Consider the following 24603-nt stretch of genomic DNA (forward strand, 5'->3'; position numbering starts at 1 on the left):
ACAAGACCCCCTTCATATTTAGAATAATTTATCACATTTCAAAATGGCGGATCCAAGATGGTGGCCGAAAAAAATACATCAGTCATAACCAAGTGAAAATAGGTCGACAACTACTGGTAGTGTATACTTATCTTTATCTAGCACTATTTTGAGATTATGGTCTTGTTTTGTAAATGCACAATGTTAAAATGGGCTAAAAATAAAGTTTTAAAAAGCCCTCATAACTTAAGGATGAATCAAGATTTTTAAAAACAGTTTGCGGCATTGTAATCTGGATAAAAATCTAGTTCGAAATAATGGGTCACAGCCCCACCTTTACATTTGAAAAAAAATTTTTCATCCAATATGGCGGATCCAAGATGGCGGCCGGAAATGTCCACCTTGTCAAAATGAAGTACTTACTATCCAACAATGTTTGGAAGTGGTCTGGGATTGATATTTGAAAAAATGTAGAAAAAAGTTGGGGGGGGGGGATAATTAAAACTCACCCTGTATAGTAGCCTATAGTATAGGCCCTAACACATCTACCATAGCCATATTGTTTTACCACTTTACCTAAACAATATAAAAAATAAATTATCCAACATTCACACAATATCACAAATTATTCATTAAATTAAAAACAAAAAAGTAACTGTTAACAATCCTACTTTCACAGTTCTCATTGTGTATCACAGCTTTTTGTAGCTGCTTAGTTCAAATAAGCTGTTTCTATATATGCAAAAACAAAATAATAATAGTACTGCACCCTGTTGGGAAACCTTATAACTTTTTAATGCTATTGCATATTATAGAACGAACTTGTTAAGTTGAAACAGCTGACTAAATTCTTTAATTCCTTTTGAATATGAATACTCATAAGGTTAACATGGGTGGTCCCATGTATGACGATAAGTAAAATTTACATTCTTTTTGCTTTGCCAATTTCTAGCTTTGATAATTTTCAATGCAAATTAAGGTTCTTTTGATTCGTGTCAATTGTGTCAAACATCTTTGCTTAGTCCTATGCAACATGCCATTTAAAAGCACAGGCTATAAGCAAGAAGATAACTATTCTATGGACTTAGTAAGAGTAGATTGGCCTTAAATAGTAAATAATAATTAGGTCTGTAATTGATTTTGCCGGACTTTTTTTTGTAAAAAAAAAAAATACCTAGGTAAACATTTTCATGGCATTGTGCTAGGTGGGATATCATTTTCTACAGTATAATCCCAAGGCCTAGTCAACAATGAGTGCTCTAATAGCTCGATTGTTTGACTTGGTTGTGTTGGTAGCGCTGTCTGGCTGGTAGTTTCCGCGTCTGCCTCTTGGAGCGCTAGTGTCGTTCGCCGCTCCCGCTTCTTCTGTCAGTCGGGTTTGGTGCGAGGTTCCGAAAGGTCGATGTACTTTGAGGTTAGTGTTTCGTGTTGTGCTCGTTCTGTGGATTACTTTCTTCCTTGTGCAGGTAAATAACTCAGTTTACACTTCGATGGTTCCTTGAGGATGTATTTTCGTTTGTTTTTGTGGTTGATTACCTATTGATCTTTTCTCTTGACTGTTTCATACAATCATTTGGTTTGTCATAAATACCGGATTGTAATAGAACATTTAAATATTTTTGTTGTTATTCATTTATGAGAATTAAGGGAATATATCTTCATCATAACAGTTGCAAGTCGAAACTTTCCCGTTCGATTATATATCTATTTTCTTATGAACACTAGTAATTAATAAAAAAATTAGCTCATAAATAATTAATCAGGGCCTAGCTTATTTTCTTATATTGCACACATATATTATTAGGAAAACTTCAAAGCCGATTCGTATGATCCTTCAAGTCGGTCTCACTAAATAGACTCATTATGAGCAGAGACGACAAACATAAAAAGTTTAAGAACAAGTCAATTATTGATTTTTACTTTCATAACGCCAATCTTCGTAAATGTTTATTAACATTGCAACAAAACATAATAAGATCCTTGTTTGGTCTTACAAAATGCAATGTGCAACTTATCGCAAAAATGCCAATAAATAGGGTAAATCTCACAACCGTGCTGTTTAAATAAAAAAAAAAAAAACAGCTAACATACTATGCAGTGCACGAATTTGAAACTGTTAACTATTATTATATTTAATACTATCCTAAATTAATTTAAGCAATTACCCCGCCGCAGCAAACCTGCAGACGATATGGGATAAAACAGAAAATTAAATTTGATAAAAATATGCTACGTTCTAAAAACAGAAAACAACAGATTTCTTATCTCCATAAAAACATGGCAATTTTAAATGTACAGTACAATTGTTTGGACATTTTCTCCATGACCTTTAATTCTTCAAAATTAACAAGATTGTTTGTTTTTAAGCTCAAAATGAAAAAAGTAATTTGGTCCCAGGACTTGCTTTCCGACTACGGTATTCTTTTTCACATGAAAGCTCGCTAAAAATATTGAGCATTTCACAATGAATTTAGGTTCTTCAGAAAAAATATTATTTTGAACACTGTTTGCTAACCGGTTGAATGGTGGAACACAATTTTGCTGACCGTTGAATAAATTAACTTGTAATAAATAAAACAAACTATTATAGTCGATTTCGAAAGTTTAATGAGTTTATGTTTTTTTGGTATAAAAATGTTATTAACTGTGCCATTAAATATTATTATCATAAATAACACAAGTATTCAGTATACTTCTCATAAAAGACATAAAAATTAGGAATTTCCCTCAGTTTATACAAAATAAATTGCAAATAATATGAATCCTTGGTGGACATGATTGCTCAGCATTAAAATGTAAATACTGATCTCTATATCTCCTGTTTAGGTTATTAATCTAAATAAAAATTGGGCAATCAAATATATATGCACTTTTCTTTATATTAACAAAACAAAACCGGCATGTTATATAGGGCCTACAAAATAAAGTGAACTATGTTGCCGAAAGCGTGGTAGGGATGCAGACTTATGAATTAAAGATGCCTCACAATTATCTTACTGACTGAAGAAGCTCGTCTTGAAATTGGAGTTTTGGAAACCAGAGCCTTGTCATTATCCGAACTATTTAGACCCGACCCTCAAAACCGACCTACCCCAACCTTCCATACGCCCCTTTGATTTACGTAGCCTACCATAATTTTCATTTGAATCAATTTAATAATTTAAGTAAATAAATTTTACACTCTATGACGTAGTGTTTTTAAGCTTTTTTACACACGAGATTCCGAATATGTAGTATGAGGAAAGATTCTTTAAATAAGTAGGCGTTCATTGACTAATAAAACATTGTGGGTTTTCCTATGTAAAATTTAAGGACAAGAAACCACGTCTATAATGACACTACCCGATAACTTTACACGTGTTCTGATAAAACAGACAAGACTGGACTTGATGATAACCTATTGGAATCGTTCTTTATTACGCTATATATCATCGTTATATGTTATTTATTTTTACCATGAATACAGGAAAAGTTTAAAAATTTGAAAAAATGTTTTTTTGTGAAATTTTTATGGATGTGTCTTTGTTAAATGCTATGCATATAATTTCGCCAAATCGTATACTGGTAATCGGGAAGGTATTAATTATTTTTCGGACTAGAGTATTTCTGTATGTCATGATTGTCATGACTATACATAAAAAATACCTAAAGCTAAATTTAAATACGATGCAAAGCCATAGTATTTGTACTATAGTGCAACTAGTTTCGAGTACCGGCACCCAGTAAGGATGTCCTATAGCTTCATTAAAAAATGTCAATACGAATAGTGTTTTTAGTTATTATTTGTCAAAAACCCGTTGCGAGATTCATTTACCATTAGTGAATGGTTCATAATGAATTATTGCAAAACCTTCCTATTAAACCGTACAAAATTCAAATGTCGCCAATTAATATAATAATCCAGTAAACTACCGAGCCCAATTCAGTAATGTAATGCATGAAGATGTAACTGTTGGAGCATTCGTCGCCCAGTCGACTCTGTTCTGGTTTCCATCTGGTTTTCTAACGGGTTGACCATCGTATCGTTCAATTACCCCCCATCTTCCATCCGCTCTCCATACGTCTTCCACTTCTCTTCCGCTCTTCGGTTCCTTCGTCTTTGCTTTCTCCTTTGTGATATACTTCGTATGGGCATTCGATGAAGGCGCTTTTGCATTTCATGGTCAACGTGTGAATGTTCATCAATGGTTTGGCAAATTTGATAAAGAATTATTTAGTTTATAATACAGTGTCCTCTCTGATCTTTTTTACTCTGCAGCTTGGAACAAAACTTAAGGTTTATCCCAGGTTGATAACTGTTGCTACACGTTGTTAGTGTACTTTGAATAACTTGTTTGTTAGGTCTAACTGGACTGTCATGCATTTTCTAAACTCTTCAACTTTTTTGGTTTGAAAAAAAGAATCAGGCACACAATGTGTAAACATGTTATTTTGTAAGACATATGCACTGTCTATGACCATAGATTTGTCATCCTTATGGATCAGCTGAAGAAAATTTTATTATTAGTTCTGTATGGTGCCGCTAGATTGTGTTTTTGTTTACAATTTACTTCTTGTTATTAACCGACTTCCCCACTACCAACAAAAGGAGGAGGTTCTCAATTTGTTTGTGGCGATGTTTTTTTTTCTATGTATGTTCACCAATTTCTCTGTGATTCTTTTACCGATCAGTGTGGTTCCACCACCAAAATAACCAGGAGAGTTTCTATTTGGTACCTTATATATTATGTTTAAGTATAATATTTCTTTCGGTGAAAAATTGTGAAAACCTTAAATATTCAACATTTATTTTGTTTACATTTGTGCAGATTGTTTACATTTGTGCAGAGAAGGCAATAAATAATAATAACATTTCTACAGCTGTTAGTTGAAACCATTTAAATGAAGCTACATACAATTCTTCATGAAACAGTTGCTTCATAATATTGATCAATAAACTATTTCTTGCCATGGAGCCTAAATGAATTACATTGAGAAAAATGCATTTTGTTTTGGTTACTATAAAAAATGTATTTTAACGTTTGACCTGATTTGTGTATACAGTAATTCTGTTTTTAGTATTGAATATTCTGACTTACAAAAACATATATGTTTCAGTGAATAGCTGTATGATATTGACAAATAAAGGTGTATTGTGAAAACCAAAGTATTCGTAAAACAGGTCTAAATATAAATTAAATGCAATTATTCCTTACACGACCTAAGAAGTGTGACAGTGCATAATCGTCAATTGTCTTAAAAGTGTTAAATATTTTAATTACTAAACATGCATTTGCAGATGTGGAATGTTAATTGATATTCTCTACCCAGTTACTATATCATATCAATACTATTATGCCTGCTTCGGAAAGTCCTAGAGGAAGATGATTTGCAATTTCGACTAGGCTATATCTTGAGCAAACAAAACCACCTACATGGCTTGCACCACTTTTAGCTAAACCATAGACTAGCCAACACAAGTAGACTTCTCATCCCATTGTAAATTTAGAAGCACGTTTTTCGTGTCTAGTTCATGTACGTGACACAAAGGCGCTAGTGTCGATGAAACTTTGTTTCCATTATTTTAGGGTTAATTTCTTGATTTGTGCTTTACTGCTTGGTTATATAACTAGGGGACAAGTTATTGTTTATGATTAGATCGTATTATTTGGTTAAACGAGGTTTTAAATGGCTGTAATAACGGGAAACAAATTGTAAACAAAACACGACCTCTACATAAACCGTACATGAACTAACAATAAAATTGTCTTCAGCTGTTCCATAAGGATGAGAAATCTACTAAGGGAGTATGTTTTATCTATGGCTAAACCAACCTTTCATATACATACTAGCTGTACCAGCGGGCTTTGCCCCGTTTAACTTCTTAATTTTCAAGATGATCTCGTTCGCATGGCTCAATCACGTCCTGGTTGAAGTTCGTTCTCTACGCTCACTCACCTTTAGGTTGGAGCTCGTTCGCTGCTGCGCTCACTTGCCTTCAGGTTAGCTCGTTCGCTACGCTAACTCGTCTCCAAGTTGAAGTTCGTTCGCTACGCTCACTCACCTTTTGGTTGCAAATTAGCTGTTGTCATTAATTAAAATAAATAATAGTGCTGCACCCTGTTGGTAATCATTGTAACTTTAATGCAATTGAACATCATAGAACAGAACCAACTTGTTTAATTGAAACAGCTGTTAAGATTCATTAATTCCTTTTAAATATGAAAAATTATAAGGCTAACATGGGAAACTCCAGAGCCACTGGGGCGGAGCCCGAGAGTCCGATCAGAATAAAAACAACTTAGTTTTCCTATTTAATGCCTAAAGAATCAATGTACCAAATTTCAGCCTCCTAGGTAAATGGGAAGTGGGAGAATTAGTGATGAGTGTGTCAGTGAGTCAGTGAGGGCTGTACCTTTTATAAGTATAGATTTCATTTGCAGATGTGGAATGTTTATTGATATTCTCTACCCAGTTACTATATCATATCAATACTATTATGCCTGCTTCGGAAAGTCCTAGAGGAAGATGATTAGCAATTTCGACTAGGCTATATCTTGAGCAAACAAAACCCCCTACATGACTTACACCACTTTTAGCTGAACCAATCTTTCATATAATATTTTCCAAAGGTACTATTCGTGTTAACGACCAATTTTCCACTTTTGAGAGATTTTTTAGTGCTGGTAGTTGAGGAATAACTTTCATATTGTTCCAAAAGGCATGAGACGTTACTGTATTTCTTTTTATAATGTAGAAGTACACCGATTGCAGGAAACGATGATGTCTGAAATTTCAATGTATCTAGAAAAGACAATTAGTTTTTCATTAGGCCTAATGTAATGGACAACTCTTTCTTTCTTAAGGAATATCTAAAAATGTTTATTTTTATACCCATTGATTATGTAACCTGAAAAGGTGACTCACGCAGTTTTAAAATAATGATTGTACTGTGGAACTTTTGATTGTATCAAACAGTTTTGCTTATCAAAAAACCTCAAGTAATTAATACATAAAAAATTATACAGTCACTAAAAATTATGAAATAATTTATTTTTGTAAAAAAATACAACCGACTTCAAACGCTCTAAAAAGAATGAAATAATTTCAATAAAGTAAACTTTTGTATTAGGCAAGCTCGCGTATTTCAAGTCGGCGCGGCTCAAACTGCAAATATGATTGAAATTAAATATTCAATATAGTGTGTGTATTTTTAAAATCAATAAATTGTAGCTAAATAACATAAATATATAAAAAAAAACATACTGAACTGTTTTGTTTATATATTAAAGGAAATATTTTCTTGCATTTTATGTTTACTTCAGAATAAATACATTATGAGAATAACACACACAAATGTTCTATATGAATAGGAAAATAATTTAGTTTGATATTATGATAGGGAAAAGAAGCTAGTTTAGTATTAAAACGTTACTTTTCCAAGTTAGAAACATTTATATGCGTTATAATATTTTTAAAGATACTCGTTAATACCACTATAATGCCGATCTCTGATTACGGTAATAAAATAACACTTAACGCATAGCTATGAAAAAGACATGCAGATTAACACCTTTAGTTCTAGATAGTCACCTGAAATGTGGACATCCCCTTTCAATTTTGTATCAAAAATCATCATAGAGTCGCGCCGACTTAAAATACGTGAGCTTGCCTAATACAAAAGTTTACTTTATTGAAATTATTTCATTCTTTTTAGAGCGTTTGAAGTCGGTTGTATTTTTTTTTACAAAAATAAATAATTTTAATTACTAAACTTCGTTTAACCAGATAAAACTATAGCAATCATCGTCTAATTAACTCTAGACACATAATAAAATCATAAAGTTGTCGATTACAGCCCAGTGTCACCAGCATGAGCTAGACACTGATAATACAAAATAGCTTCAAAATTGACAACGGGTTGAGATTGAGATTGACTATGGTGTCATTGCTATCTTGTTGTTTAACCTTTCCCCTTTCCACAAAAATATTAAAGTATTTTTTAATTTCAATATGTCAGACTCTTAAGAGATTAGGTACATCGTCATCTCTTAACCCTTCAGATCCTCTAGAGAAAAGTCGTATTTCCAACTCTCAGTCTGTTTCTCTAGTGAAAAGGCTCAATGTCAAATTTGAAACCGACAGGGTACAATCTGCTTTGTATATTGTCAACCGGCTAGATTCTCGACAACAAGTTGCATAGTTAACTTTTAATATTTCAGATTTTCTATGCCCAAGTCACTCGTTAGACCATATTCTTGCTCTCACCTACATGTCTACACTTGCCCGCTGTTCTTTCTTGAAGCGTTTAGGATGAATTATGCAAGGGCAATCAAGTGGCAAACGACCTATTGTCTGTTGATATGGACTCCAACCATAAACTATCATTGCTGCATTGCCCTTCACGGCCAACCACGGAATGCAGGATAATTTCTATAATTTTCCAAGAAATGTAAATGCTGAACACTACGAGCTTTATGGATGAACACCGAGAAAAGTTGTTGTGATCCAGATGGTCAAGCTTATTTGTTTTCTAGGCATGGCTTTTGGAGAAGATATAAAAACATTCTGCTAGCCATGAAAACGGAGGCTGCATAAAATGCATATCCTACTTCTAGTCATCAGATCAACCAATTCCCTTTAGGCCTGAAATCGGAAGGTGAAGCACCTTTTACAGAAACATAGGTCAAATCTATTCTTTCTTTACTCAGTCGCTGATTGTTTACTGAAAGCTTAGATAAACGCAACGAATTAGTAGTCCCTTTTGGCACTTACCAATTCCTCCTAGCTTCCTAGTGAAAGAAACGAATTCTGTAACATATCTCGTCAAAACGTCGGTGTTGGTCGAATATGGATTTGCCGTACACATCGATATATTATTTTCCCCAAATCGCTTAGCTCATCCTAACCCAATCAGTAACAATTTTGTCACTGAAACCAACCAACCTTAACTAGCGTTGAAAACAGGGGTTGCAACATCTTTGCCGAAACGTCGGCCAGATCTCTTTTACATGTTCACCTGAAACCACCATTATATTCTTCAAGTAGCTCAACGTAACATTCATTGGTCACTGGGCAAGAGCGGCCGATGCCCGATGCCCAGACAGGCAGACAAAGAGGGGAAGTGCCCATGGCCTTGACGACCTGCCAGCGGTACGTCACTTGCCCGACTATTGTTTATTTGTTTGTTTTATACCGGCATTAAGATAACCACATGATTGTTAAGAAATGTAGTTCCAAAGTCAGGGGGTTAGCTCTGGGTGTTTCAAATAAAGACAGCCAGCAGTACACAGACAGCAGACAGCAGCGTTTATTGTGTGCTAGTTTTTGAGCAGACAGCAGTATTTGAAAACTTTTGGATTTTTGGAAGTGGAAGAGTCTGCGATTGTAGTGTGATCATGTGTTTGTACAAACCACAAACAAACCAAATTGGTGTGCGTATATAATGTCTACCGACACTTTTAGAAACAATATTGTTTGATGTTGGATGAAAGATATTTGTCAACTCATTTGTAGTTTTTGTAAGGTCGTGCCCGTTTAGACCCATCCATTTGGGTAAAACTACCTGGTTTCGATCAGAAAGTTTCGTTAATTTAGGATAATACCTCATTCATAGTGTGTAATTTATCAAATTACTCTAATAGTATTAAAAATAAGAATAGTGAAACAATTGGGAAAATGGGTAATGATGAGAAAAAGACCTCACATGTTGGTTGGTCTGTCCTTTAAGATGGATTGTAAAACACCTTATTTTCTCGGTTGTGTGAAGATAGAGTTCATGATAACTCATTATTCAATCAATGCGTAAAAACCAAATAAACCCTATGAACCAAACAAATTGCACAAATCTAACAAGTTTGACGAGCTCACGAACTTAATTTAAAATCATTAGAAAACATCCCCTAAATATACACTCTTTTGTGAGTTTCTTACTAGGGTACTTAGTCTGAATGCCTTTCGTTGGAAGTATTAACAAAACACAACTATTTTCTCAACTCTAATAGAAACTGAAGAACTGAAACTTACCTCTAAAGACGAAACCGAAACAAAGATCTGTAAACCATCAAGTTTGAGTGACTCAGGACCATTACACTGTGGCTGCGCTAGTTCCCGGTAATTCTACCCATTATTATCGACTACAACCGCACGTTTTGGTAATTACTTCTTGAAAATTGCTCTCCCGAGCGGCTAAAGTAACCGTAATAGCGACTTTTAATACATCATCAGCACTAAAGTATCACCGCTCACGACGCCGACGCCGATTACTTAGGTTCATTTTTGGATATTGCATCGAGTATCATTTATGTTTCCTTATTGGGTCACGCTTCGTGTGTTGTTGCATTGAGATGGATAACGCAATCAAATATAGTATTGAGGTTTCGATCATGCGATATAGTAATAAAGCTTCATGTGTTCCTTCGTGAGTTCGGTCATAATCTTATAACTGCAATATCCAATACAGTAGTAAAGTTTCATGTTGTCTTGTTCAGTCAGGGTTGAGTTTCCCTATACAGTTCCCGCAGAACACATTGTGTTGTGCATGTGTATTATGTACTAGTATTTAGTATTCTATTACTGGTTTCATAAAAATTATTCTTTGGACAGTTTTGTAAATGTCCCTGTTTCTATTGCTGTATTATGTATTACAGTACCTACATGGAAAGGACTTAAGTTCTTGATTAATAATGTGAAGTCACATTTCGGGAGATAAAACCAATTCCGAACCTCAAATGGTTTAATCTTAAGCTTGCGGTCGGTATCTTTTAACGGCCACTTTCTTATTGGGGTAAGTAAAGTTTAGACACACGTATGTTGTTATAGACACAGCTGTAACAACAATATCGGTCGACCACAAATTAGTGGGTATGCAGATTGTTTGTTAAAAATATAAAAAACATGTAGTTTTGTATACAGACCGGTTGATAGTTGATCAGTCGGTATACAATTTGTTCGGTGAATAACTCTCTCGGCAATCATGCTGGCCCCGAAAAAATCTATGACTCAACAGAATAGTAGTTCCCCAGACCAGATCCAGTATTCCACATCCCCCGGCCCCCATCCAGGCTCCCCGGGCCCCAAACACGGAGCCCTGTGGGTGGGATAATCGTGACCAGGCCTGATGCTCACTCCACGCTAAATCGTATTTTAATTTAGGACCGCTCAAGAAGCTATTAGTCAAGTGGCCTCTCGATGTGGTCAGTTTGACTCTGGAATTTAAACTATAGAGTTGGATGTTAAATGCATCTACGGTAACGTTCTGATCGAGTAATAGGCTGTTGGGAGGAGACCACTAGGTTCCCTTTATAATCTATCGTCGTTATTTAGCTCATAAAGAGTAGTTTGAAGTAAATATGCGTCAAGTAAAAGGCTTTCTTTAGCAGTTTTTACTTTTTTTATCGGTAAGAGTAGAAATGATGCTTTGGTTAATGAAAAATTATATTTGGGAAAGAGTGCGAATACCGTTTGTGCACTCGACGTATGAGTTGCTTGCAGTATGTATCAGTACATTTATGTTGTGGAATAAATAGCCACTTTTACTGATGTGTACAAAATTAGATTCATACAACTATTTAATTCTTTTTGTCAATGATACAACGCAGATACAAGCTTGTCTCGTTAAATGCGAAGAGTGAAGGATGGATGGTAAATGAAGTTGATACCTGAGCCTTGATACTAATAAAGACCAGCTATTTCTTTAGCGAGGAGCTTCAATATTGATGTAAATCTAGGTCCAATTTCGAACTATAATAAAGCTACCGATTTATCCCACGATGGAACCAGTTATCCTACGCAGCTACCTAGGATTATGATTATGCATAAAAAATACGAGCTGTTATTTAAGATAAGGGTTTTTATCTTACAACGATGATTACATCGATATATTTATATCGAACCCTATTATAAAATGAGAATAAAATTAACTAAAATCAGCCAATTAGTTCAACAACTATTTATTTACAATACTTAATCTTATTATTTATTAATTGTTTTTTAATTTATTATTTGATATTCAAAGATTTCACAAGCCTGGAAAAACATACAGAGAAAGAAACATTGTGAAAACTTTTAAACAAACAGAGGCGTGGGACGTGGAAAACTGAAAAACTGGAAAACTGGGGCAAACAATCTCACCCAACAATGTTGACTGAACCCGCTGAACTGTCAATATTGGGGGGGGGGGGGGAGGGGGGATTTATACCCTTATCTCTGTGGTCAGCGGTGTTATCCAGTTGGAACTTTTAACAAATGATTAAACGCAGTTATATATGTCGTGTGAAATTAGGTGTCGTTGGTTTTTTTAGATAAATAAACAAGCTTAACACTAATAGCCGGATTTTTTCTGTTCCATTAAGTGTCTCAAAACGTATAGCTACTCTCTTATTTCCTTTAGTTTGTCGGTCAGGAAATCTGTGTTATGTATGTATGTATTTTATGAGATAAGCTTACTCGTATAAACTCTTTACGCACAAAGTCACACAGGATATTAGTACAGAACATATTTTGGTCTAATATCCGTGAAATCAGCGCTCGACCAATCGGCAATGTCCAATTGTATGGCGATTATCCCTAATAGATAGCGGTTATTCACCAACGATATATTGTATCTGATCAGTTTCTTTAGTTTACTTCTGGTACCGTATTTAAAATGAAGGCAGTTCGTTTAAAACGGTTGTTATCTTCAGGCAAAATTCATCCATCTTTTTTCGATGGTTACAACCTCCAAATGACTATTCCCTAGTTTATTTCTACCTTGGATTTTTTTTCTTTCAGGACGAATTGACCTGAGCCGATTACAAAAATCTTATCAAAGTATTGTGTGCCATAAAATAACGACTTTCATTTTTTTCGCTCGTTCGTAATATTTCATGTATGAAATAACAAACAAAGTTTCCATCTCAACTTTGTTTACTTTTTACCTGGCCAGTAACATGGATGGATTCTTTTAGTATTCGTCCACAAATAAACTCCAAAGGTATCCTAGTTAACTAGCTATTAGATATGCTGTAAAACAAATCGAATTCCCTATCTTTGATTTGCAACGTGCATAGCAGTTACTTGCGACTGGTACGTCTTTCCCCAAAGAGTCCATTTGGTGGTAAACCATACACGATTGAATTTCTTGACATTTCACAATTTATATTGATTCGGAAGCGTGTGATTGGGCCCTCATGAAGTTAATTGCTACTAGTAGTGACTCTTTCCTGGGGCTTCCTGCCACAGAAGGTGATGAACCATAGATCAATATTTGACCTCGCCATGCTGCCGTCCCAGGACAATAGCTCTGTGTCCTGGGAAACTCCTTCGACCGTATCCTGGGCCACTCATTACCACTTCCTTTGGTTCCCAACCTCAACAATCTTTTCCCACCGCGCCACCGGCTGTCTAGATTCTAGGTGTTCGGGAACGTACCGTAGGGTTCATGGAGGGAAGGAATACACTGAAGCGATGAATACTTTAATGAGATGTACTTGGTTCGTACTTTTGTTGTGGGATATTTTGGATTGTTTTTTTAGTCTGAATCGGCTAGTAAAAATTATCTTTATCATGATTGTATATTTTTTTTAAGCCTTAGATGTAAACAGTGCACCTTAAAATTTAATATTTTACTATTGATCAATAGCAATCACACGCGAGGAGGTTATAGATAGTGCATAGCTATAGCCAGTGTTGGGTTAAAATTGAAAATTGTTGAATTGTGCCAACGACATAATGTTCTGCTTAAATGTTATACAGTATATTGAATACGCCAGCCTTTTAACCAAGCCAACTATAGTTCGGCCGCTTAGAAAGCGACCTCCTCCAGCATTGGTTTAGCATTATCGTGCAGGTCGTTTTCTAAGCGGCCGAACTTTTTTTTATTTTTTTATTTTTTATAATAGAACAACTTATTTTTTACAAAGATTTATACAGCTGGTTCATACAGGTGATCTTTCTTCATTTACCAGAGGCCAATGGAATAATGGTGTCTAATAAGGTATAACAATTTCTCCCAAAGTATTTAAGGACAACTCAATGTTTTTGCTAATGTGTTTGATGAATCTACTAATTAAAAAGCGAAATCTCACCGATGGTATGGTCATAATTTAAAGTTTGATTACATATACGATTTAACTTTCTGTCATAAAATTACTTTGTGTCAATAACTTTAGTCTTGAAACACATTAAAAAACTATGTATTTTATTCCATTTAATCTCTGTAAATTATCACATAATTTTATCGGTGTACCAATAAATGCACTGCAAGCTAGTAAAAAACTGGGACGGGTGGCGTCGTCCTGTAATCCAGCTACTAGGAGGTCACGAATTGTGGATATTTATAGGCATACACTGTGGATGTGATACTCCCTGGTGTGGATTAACGTCCGCACGAGTGAGTACTACGACTATCCGCAGTACTATCCTGATAATTAGACCAATTCGTATACACCAAGGAAAAATGTGGTTCGGATTCCACTATAAACTGTAGGTCCCTTAGTTGCCATTAGCTGTTTGGGCTATTAAAACAGCTGTGTCTAAGGAATGTCGGCCTTAGTCACTAACAAGACTACAAGATCGCGCCACTCATTCTACACTCATCTCCATTCATACTTGGCTTAAAATACCTACTATGTATGGTCGCAATTTCAATGAAAAGTATTAAAGTATTAAGTATTACACAAAAACCATCAGATACATCTTTGCCGCAATAATTGATCTTGTTTTAACGCAGGCCATTTTCTTTACGAGACACATAAAGTGAACGGAGTAAAATAAGCAATCAGCAGTTATTGAGTCGATTTCTGTTACAGCGTTACGGTTCTTAACAAGTAGAGTGGTGGAACTAACGATTTCGTTGTAATTGTATCGAGAGCTTCTGTTCTTTCTTAAAGAGTAAATTCAGTTATAAACCGAAGAATCTTTTATAAAACGAACATTTTCTTAAACACATTTTACGATACAGTCAATTTTGTGTTTAAGGTACTATTTTAACAAATAAAAATATAGGCGTTTGGCCCATCAAAATAAAGCTTAGAGTTGCTGGCAAGTATTAATATAAACGAATTTCAGAAGGGATATTGCCCATGGACCGATTTCTAAAGCTACATGTTTCTTTAAAGTATCCCAGTGATTTTATTTAACTAAACGAAACAGCTGGTTGATAGAATTAACTGGTGTTTGTTTATTTACTTGAAAAACAAATGTTTGTATTGCTATATTTTACATTTAGGCAATGTGTGTGTGTGTTATTATGAGGGTTATGCAAAGGGTTAAAGAAAGGTAGTTCAAGTTTTGTTGAATATTGATCACAGTTTTCGTTGCAATTTAAATAGTGAGCTGCGGTTAAAGAGGCTTGACTAAAATTGAAGAACTTGATAAACATATTTTTCATGGACCATCAATTCAAAAAGCTATTGATGTTATTGCTACCCTAAGGTATGTTGTTAGCTTCATTTGGATATATTGTCATAAAATATAGCTTAGGGTTTTGAAAGTAAGTAGCTCTACACTTATAAATAGGTTTATTTTTTCGGATTAAATCATCGAGTTACAGTATGTAAGCATGTAAGCATAACTTATCGTAATGGCTGCCTAGGAAATTTAAACCCTTTATCTAAATACATGGAAAAGAGTTATACCTCACAAGGTGGTAAAATTAAGTTTTTATTCTAAAATGAATAATAATAGATTCGTAACTATTTTATACAACAGATCTACAGAACAAACATTATTTCCTTCTGCATTTTCTTCTCTGTTGCTAAACACGGTTAAATCAGCTCGAATCTATGTAGTTTGAGAGGTATTTAGCGAATAAGACGTGCAATTTAAATACGATTTAACAGCTTTTTGAAGGCTCGAAACTGGACGTAGCTACTCTAGATCATTGTCCTTTAACAAATATCCCTGGCTAGAAACAACAAGGTTTTACTCAGTGACAAGCTACGCAAGGTATCTCACTTCACTGTACTCTCACCATTCATATGAAGCTTAAAACATAGTAAGTTTACGTCGCTCCCTTAAGTCATTGGATTGAATAGTACATATTTAGAAATAAAATCAATAATCTGTGAGGGTTTTGCTATTACTGCATAAAGTATATTGATTAATATTATTTAAAGCTATTTATTGAATAGCAGAGTGACTACAGTAATAGCCTATAGTAGTAGCCTTATATTCAAATTGTCGCCAGTTCGATCCATAGAAAAATCTGGAGCTTTTTGATTGTTGTCCTGGTCTTAAGTTGTCTTTGATTACTGGACTAATAAATGAATTCAAGCTTAAGAACCAGCTGAACTTAGTAGGTAACAATCATTTTCATTCATTCAGCACTCATCCTTTACTCATCGCCATTTATTCAGCACTCATCCTCCACTCAATGCCATTCATTCAGCACTCACCCTTCACTCATTGCCATTCATTCAGCACTCATCCTTCACTCATTGTAATTCATTCAGCACTCATCCTCCACTCATCGCCATTCATTCAGCACTCATCCTTCACTCATTGTCATTCATTCAGCACTCAACCTTCACTCATCGCCTTTCATTCAGCACTCATCTTTCACTCATTACCATTCATTCAGTACTCGTCCTTCACTCATTGCCATTCATTCAGCACTAATCCCTCACCCATTGCCATTCATTCAGCACTAATCCCTCACTCATTGCCATTCATTCAGCAATCATCCTTCACTCATCGCCATTCATTCAGCACTCATCCTTCACTCATTGTCATTCATTCAGCACTCATCCTTCACTCATTGCCATTCATTATGCACTCATCCTTCACTCATCGCCTTCAAACACGCATCCTGGTGTCCCCTTACGTTTCAATCTAACCAACAAACAGTCATACATTGAAAATTAATTGGTTATGTTAATTTTAAACTAGCAAAACGTACCTCCACAATAATCATCAGATTCAATCAATTGACAGCGGAATCGTCTGAAAATGTGCACCACGCGTCATTTACCACAATCTAGTCATACCAGTGTCTCACTGTAGTAGAAAGTGAAACTTTACGTACAGGAATGTTTTGATTGTTCTGATCATTCTCGAGATGTTTCTCCCTGAAAGGGAAAGAAGACAAATCGCGGTCCATTTCGAGTGCTGATGACCGACTCAGATGTTGTAAGTTTTGTGAATTGCGGACGGAGCATTTTCAGGGTTCCATCCTTCAGCCAATGTTAGGCTTGAAAATAACCGTTAAACACAAATTTCACTTGAATTCTTTTGCCATTTATTTTGACAATGTATAATTGATTTAGTGTTGTATGTAATTGGTTGATTGTTTTTATACCTATACACATCTGTTGTTTTCAAACATTCTGTTCGTACCGGCGCCGGCGGTGAAAACTTAAATCTTCAGAGTAAAATTAGAACAAAACACCAAATCTAACCAGTGTTTAACGTCTCTTCCTCACATACTTTACTTTAGACTTTAGACTTGTTTCGATTCATACCAAACAAAATGTCTTGTATTATTGATGGAAATAATTATTTATCTCGTTGAGAAAGGGTATTAAAATAACCAGTGAGAAAATCTGTCATTATATTCAGGATTCATATGATTTTCAAAACGATGTGAAGAGAAACTAACTTGCTAGGACTCCACCATATTCAAGTTTTTTTTAAAATATATTCAGATTATCAACCTTTTATTTTTGTAGATAAAAATTCCCTATCTTGTAATGAAATGTAGTTGATAATTTTATCTCTAGAAAATGCATTTTATAATCTAAACTATAATTCAACCATTATAAGACTTATATTATTTAGTTGTCGACAATAGATTTATAACAGCCAAAACAGCGACAAAAACCCGACTTCTCATACTGTAGTTACAGGAATTCCTAACAATTGTGAACAAGGACTGTTTTGTACCTTGTATTCAATGCTTACTTCACTTTACATGCTGTATACATTACTATTCTGTGTACTACTCACTACACCTGTAAAGTTAAAATCATTTCTGTGTTGTGACAATCTACATTTCTTGGACTTTTATTCACATGTTTTCTATTTTTTATGTCCCACCTTCACACCATGGACTCTGGCCCGAGACAGTTTTCACATTGCTCCAGGCTAGTCCTAGAGGGCAGTGGAATAAATGCAATCTATAGGTGATTGGTGGGATTTGAACCCGGGACCTCGGGCTCTGAAGCCCCGCGCTCTACCACGATCAGCTCGCTCTTCACGTTTTTCATAAATTATTAACCAGGTTTTTTCCAACACTCATCTTCAGTACCTCAGGATATTTTACAATGTACACATGTACACCATCATACAAGAATCCCCAACTGATTTTCTTTCGGCTCACGTAAACCACTTGTTCCACGCCAAGCCTCCGTTAACACGTTCTTTCATCAGTTTAGCCCTCTTCATCTCTTAAACAATATTTCATACAGAATATGTCCCGTCTAAAATCACAATAAGACACTCCCGTTGTAGAAAAGTGTAATGAAAATGAACACCGTGGAACATATTTTGTATTCTAAACTAATGTTTTTATACTTTATTGTTATCAGTAAAACATTTTTTTAGAAAGGTTATAAACATATACGGAGAACTAGAAAAATTAACTGCTCGACTGTCAGAGTGGTAAAATGGAAAGAGGGAGTGAATGATAGAACGATGAAAGTGTTTTACTAGACTGTTAACATGTTAAAATGTTAAGCGTGGCAAAAGAGTATAGTGGTAGAACGGCTATAGGAGTAGTAAAACTATTGAATGTTAGGATGGCGGAGTGGTAGATAGGTATAGGTATACGTACTAGAAGTGTGCCAAAGAGGTAAATTGATTAAATGGTTGAATTGTTGGGTAGTAGAATCGTCAGAGTTTACCCGTTAGACTATAGATATGCGTTGTTTGTTGTAGATGTGCGTGAGTGGTAGAAATGTCAGAGAAACAGAATGGTAGTATATTATAGCAGAAAGTCGTACATTTAAGTGTCATGGCAGAAGAATGGTAAAGTTGTAGAGTAGGTGCTATATAGAGTAGGAATGGTAGAGTGACATATAAACATTGCATAAGTGGCAGATGAGTGGAAGAACGGTGGGATTGTAGAATAGTAAAATATTAGGTGCTAGAATGGTTGAATAGTCGTCATTATTTATTTACCCACAACCCATAGACCACGCGCACTCACGACCAAACCTACCATTCGTCTGTGTCAGTCATTAACAGCGAACTGATGGAAAATGAGCTGACTAATGACTTGGGCGCTTCCTCTAATGCCTCCAACTAATGACGGGTCAAAAGTCAAACCTTCGTTTTGATTTTGGACCGATTCGTGCACCTTTGCTCGTGCAGCGCCGTGCGGGCGTGCGAGGAATTTCAGCTGATAGGCTTAATCAGCTGACCACCGATTTCGAAACGAATTTAAAATTTGTTTGGATACGTTTTTAACCCTGTGAATTAGATATAATATATTAGAGGTATTGGGGAATTATTTTTATACACGTATTCGTAGTCTTATCAACTGAATGCCCACTGTTTCAACCAATAAATGACTTTTTAGGAACTATATTTAGAATTTGGATTTGTTCCTACTTTTTCGCAATTTTGTTAAAACCATGGTAGTGTTATAACCATGGTTTTAACAAAATTGCGAAAAAGTAGTTCTAACGTCAACCTATTGCTAGATAGAATCTTTGATTAATAATTCAATTGAAGTGTTGTTAGATATACATTTTATTTGCTTTCCGTTGATCATTTATTAATTAGTTCATTAACTAACATATACATGGCCAATGCATGTATATGTTATTTTGGTTAAATAAATGACTTATTAACTTATTGATTTATTAACTGGGTCCTCAATCGACCCCGATAAACCGAAGGTATACAAGTGACCATAACTACTTATGAGCACTCGGCTACAAAAAAAAAAATAAATAAATAACAGTTAGAGCCTTTATCCCCCAAAAAAGGTGTTTATTGATGTATCATTTACAAACAATAATAAGCTTTACCGACTTTCTGTTACGTTTTATAATCACGTTTGAGTGCTTGCTGAAATTATTAATCGTACACTCTTTCACCAAGACGACCACATTAACTAACCACATAAATGTCACTCGTGATTATGTGGTCCAGACTCGATCGATGTAGTTTTTAGTAAATTTAACTAAATACATCCTTATATAGAGTTACCGAAACCAGTTGTTCAGCTTAAGATACGAATAACAGTTGAATCAGATCAATGACAAGTGAAATACGAACCTGTTTACTTCTCGGGCAGCTCGCCCAATTGGAACTCATTAGCATTAGAAACATTGTTGCGAACGTCGGACTTATAGAATCAGCTGATACAGCATTGAACTTGCGGTTGGGACGTTTTTAGAGTTTACTTTTTGATTTAAAATGATGAATGAAAGGTTTCGACTCACTACGAAGGCCATTTTCAATACAAATACATGTGTGGCGTAAAACTTTATTTTAGGTTACTATTAACCTACTTATAACAGTGTGATTGAAGATAAAGTTCTCTTTAGCTGTATTTCTTCATTATTAGTTCTATAAAATAATATGCCGGAGACAAAGGAAGCTGTACAAAAATTAGGTTCGTTTTGGTACAATTTGGCTGGACACAAATGCACGCACTTCATAGAATTCAGTGGAGTTTGTTAATTAAGTTGTAACATCAGACGTAGATGCATGCATGGACAAGTGTATTCTATTTTGTAATAATTGTTTAGGCTTATTTTTGTTTGTTTTTCTGAATCAATTTTTTAGTAAAATGTGCCGAATTTCACTGGGGACCTTTTGATTTTTTTATTTACTCCTAGTACCCCTTATTGTGATCAATTTTTAGCCAGTTTCATACTTGCCTGCCAAATAATTATATTTAACGGATTCGTACAAAAATCCTTCTTTGAGCACCTGTCCAAATCGAATTCTGTTTTTAACCTTGTACACACGATTAACGACAAAATATCTCACACATTTTAAAAGGTCGTGAAAAATAAATTTGGAAACAAATATAACGACCTAGTAAAAACCAAAGAATTCCGTGGAGACTCATACGTCGGTAACTGCGTGTTTTATGAGTGAAGGGGGCAAAACAAGGGGGGGAATATCAGGGGGCGACAAACCCCCGGGGGGCGCAAGTCGAGGCGTTGCTCTTATTGTGATCCGAAAAAGGGAAGACAGCTCTCCGGGGACTCAGTTTATGTACGACGGGATCACTTTTCCATTGTGCGCCTGTAGTTCGTAGTGGAAGTAGTTTGAAAATTGTAAAAAAGCATGGTTGCTGTGCAGTTTTTGGTAATGCTTTCACTTAACAGAATTAAGAGTACCCAATGATGCAGCAAGTTGTATTGCATCATGTACGTAACGAGTGAGCGAAAATTATACTTCTGACGGTATCTACTAAAATATCGAACCAAATACTATTGGTTGCTATTATTTCTTTGGCTACTCTACTTTTGGTATAGCATATGCTATATTCGTTGATTTACTATATAGTGTAAACAAATAAAAACACTAGCACAGATTAACCATTACGGGTTATTAGCAATAGTACGAGTGTTATGTAAATTATCATTGTTATTGAATTCAATAAAATAAAATAAATTACAACTCACTCTCGATTCAAACGTTGACTATCGTCGAATATTTCAGTTTTGCCGTTTGTCTAAAAATAGTAGTTTTTTATTTTTAAACTTAGGTCAGTGTAGTTTGTATGAAATCAGCTAAATAGTAAATAAAAGCTTTTAAGGTTTCAATTAGTTAAATTTTTAATATGTAAAATTTGTAGCACGTATTGAGTGATAAAATATTATAGTTTTACACAAGTTTTTGTACTGTTAATCTACATTAAATATTTATTGAACCTAGTGTGACGAGCTGATGAGGACGGTCGAAATGCGTTCTCCACAAACTATATACTATTGAGGACGAAAACAAAGCAATGTTAAGCGATCCCAAGATAATTTATTGCAGTAACAAATCACATAAATATCTTCGGAATATCTCACACAGTTTGTTTGAAGTTTCCTCATTCAGTTTCCCGTTCTTTTCCTTTTTCGGGAGCGTTTAACCGAAAACAGTAGAGACGTAGACTAATAAGCCATTAACTGCGTCGAGATCAGATCACCCTCTCCTTATTTCTGCAGTTAATACTGGTTTGTCCCATGAACCTTTTCAGTAAAGTTCCATCAATGTCTTTATCTATCCATAACCATCTAAGTATAGTAGTCTATGGTGACGGACAAAAGTATTCTGCGGAAAAAATGAAATAATGGTTCTTTTCCAGCTGACTGAGGGCATATACTTCATTCAGCGCTATTAGAGCCTACTTCAAGTAAAGAGGATGGAACTATGGGCTACAATACTTGCAATGTTGACGGTTTGGCCCCGGCACCTTGCCTTGTTGTTTGTGCATTCATTGGTTTGTAGAACTGACCGTTATAAATTCTTCAAACCTTGTCGAATCGACATTGAGTACAAAGCGAGCTGAGATCGCGCTAACACAGCGACAACCGTGAAATGGTCGGGGTGATTTACAACGACTGGGAGTTAAAAACCCACTAAATGCTAGTGGGTGAGTCGATTCGATATGCAGTAGCTTGACAATCGGTCGTGTTATCGATAGTATTTATTGGAACCAACAATTTATTTGTTTAAATATAAAGTGTTCTGTCAATAGTATTATTTAGTTTTGATACTATGTTCTTGTAGTGAATGTTAGGGATTAGATGTATTAAGGTAACAGTCAGCATTCTGTTTATTTAATGTTCATGATGTCGATAGGATGTTTTTGTAATTATAGAAATGCAAATACGTTACTAATATTAGGAATTTCAGTCTATCAATTGTAAGTTTCTGATATCGATAAGAGATTGCTGTAGTTTTCGATAGAATGCTACTGAAAACTTATTCAATTCCCGTGTTTTAGTTCAATGTTCAGTTATCTGTGAATGGGCTTATTCAAATCCACAGGATGTTTGTTGTGCAGTAGTTTGACAGTCGAATGTATCTGTTGTTTGTAGTTTATTGTCTGTTATCAATTATAGAAGGGTCTTCATCGTCTTAGACGAGACTTATGATGAACGTCGCATTGGACTAACTATCAGAGATCTCATTCCCTTGTACCTATGATATACATATGCAGATTTTGTGATGTATTATATTTCAACGCTGAAAAAGAGAAAGAAAAAACAGAGGGTGAATGTACACTACGTGTTGTCACAGTGGAAAAGCGAGTCTGCATAATATACGTGTAAAGGATTGTCTAAAACAACTTTTCGCAAATAATAACACCAAGTCGAAGCATTTTAAAACTAATGGTAGAAACTATAATAGTGCATTAGCTATGGTATAAGTTATAATTATAAGTTCGAGCGTAAAAATAAAATTGACGTAGGCCATACATTTTCACTGTGAACGGTCAAGTTTAGCATCGTTCAGGAATTAGTAGAGGTTGTTACTTTCATTCTTAACCCGAATTCGATTGCTAGATTTTGAGCAACGGGTTTACTAGTTATTCCGAATTTCCGTCACTCGTTTCAGCATGGACATGACCTGTACGTAACAATACACGTCACTTTGGACAGCCAAGTGACAAAACACTCAAGGGACATGACGGCACGGGAGTTAGGGAGGAGATGTGGGTGGGAGTTGACGTTCCGACGACACGAGCCTCTAGGGAACACCCTGTAGTAGGGGTCGAGGGGAACAATTTATAATCAGATCTCGTCACATGCAGCCCTACTCCCAACAGGCGTTCTGTAATCATATCTACTAACACAACGCGGAACTATTATTGGATTTAATTTTTAAAATGACAGTATAAATAACAATTTCTGGTAGAAGCTACATACTTAGTTTATTTCTCTTTGTGTTTTTGTACGCCAAATAATTTTTTATGTTTATAGGTGAACATTGTGAAATCTGGCTTTGTTAGTATCCAATGTGCATCTTTCGTTAGCCATCTTTAGTTTGTAGTCCAGGAGCTGAGGGGGGTTGAGCATGCATGAAAGTAGTACGCAATGTTATTGCTGATTATTGTAATATGGACTGTGGTGATCAAAATTACGTATGTCGCCTATTTCAAAAGTGGTCGATAAGGTGGGGGGGAGGGGGCAAACATGGCGGTTTGCGCTATGCGTTAAAACGCTGATAGTTCGAAAACGGTAAAAGATAGAACATCTGTTAGAACGTCGTTGTAATCCTAACAATATGGACAACAATAATGGTCATTGGGTCCGAGGTCGTATCTCTATAAATAAACAAGTTATTGTATAAAATATGTAAAAATGGACTTTTCGTGTAGATTTTTTACCGAAAGTAGAATTAATTTGTGAATGTCGCAAAGAAGTAATATCAAATATCTTTGCTGATAGTTGTAATATGGACTGTGGTGATACAAAATACGCATGTCGCCTACTTTTCAGGTGGTCGAGAACTTGGGGGGAGGGGGGCAAAGATGGCGGAACGCGCTATACATCGAAATGACTGTAGCTCGAGAACGGTACGAGATAGGACATCGGTTAAAACGTAGTTTTAATCCAAAAAATATTACAAATAGAAAAGGTCATTGGGTAAAAAGTCGTATCTTAACTAATAAAAAAGTTATAACAATAATAAGTTTAACAAAATCTACATCGTACAGCTATCTTTTTCGAAAATCGTATGGATTGTTGATAAATAATAGTGTAATTA

The 24603-nt window shown here is 35.2% G+C and overlaps 1 protein-coding gene across 2 annotated transcripts in view; it reads left to right on the top strand.

Moving 5' to 3' along the window:
- Positions 1-1346: 1346 nt before the first annotated feature.
- The window catches only part of LOC128996308 (band 4.1-like protein 4), a 252108-nt gene continuing 228851 nt past the window's right edge, over positions 1347-24603 (top strand). For both annotated transcript variants that reach the window (XM_054421549.1, XM_054421550.1), the window contains exon 1: positions 1347-1445. The gene's annotated coding sequence lies outside the window, so the exon portion shown is untranslated. The remainder of the gene's footprint in view (positions 1446-24603) is intronic.

The sequence above is a fragment of the Macrosteles quadrilineatus genome, unplaced genomic scaffold (assembly GCF_028750875.1).
Source record: "Macrosteles quadrilineatus isolate MER2022 unplaced genomic scaffold, UCM_ALF_1.0 Scaffold_6__1_contigs__length_79288215, whole genome shotgun sequence".
NCBI lineage: Eukaryota > Metazoa > Arthropoda > Insecta > Hemiptera > Cicadellidae > Macrosteles > Macrosteles quadrilineatus.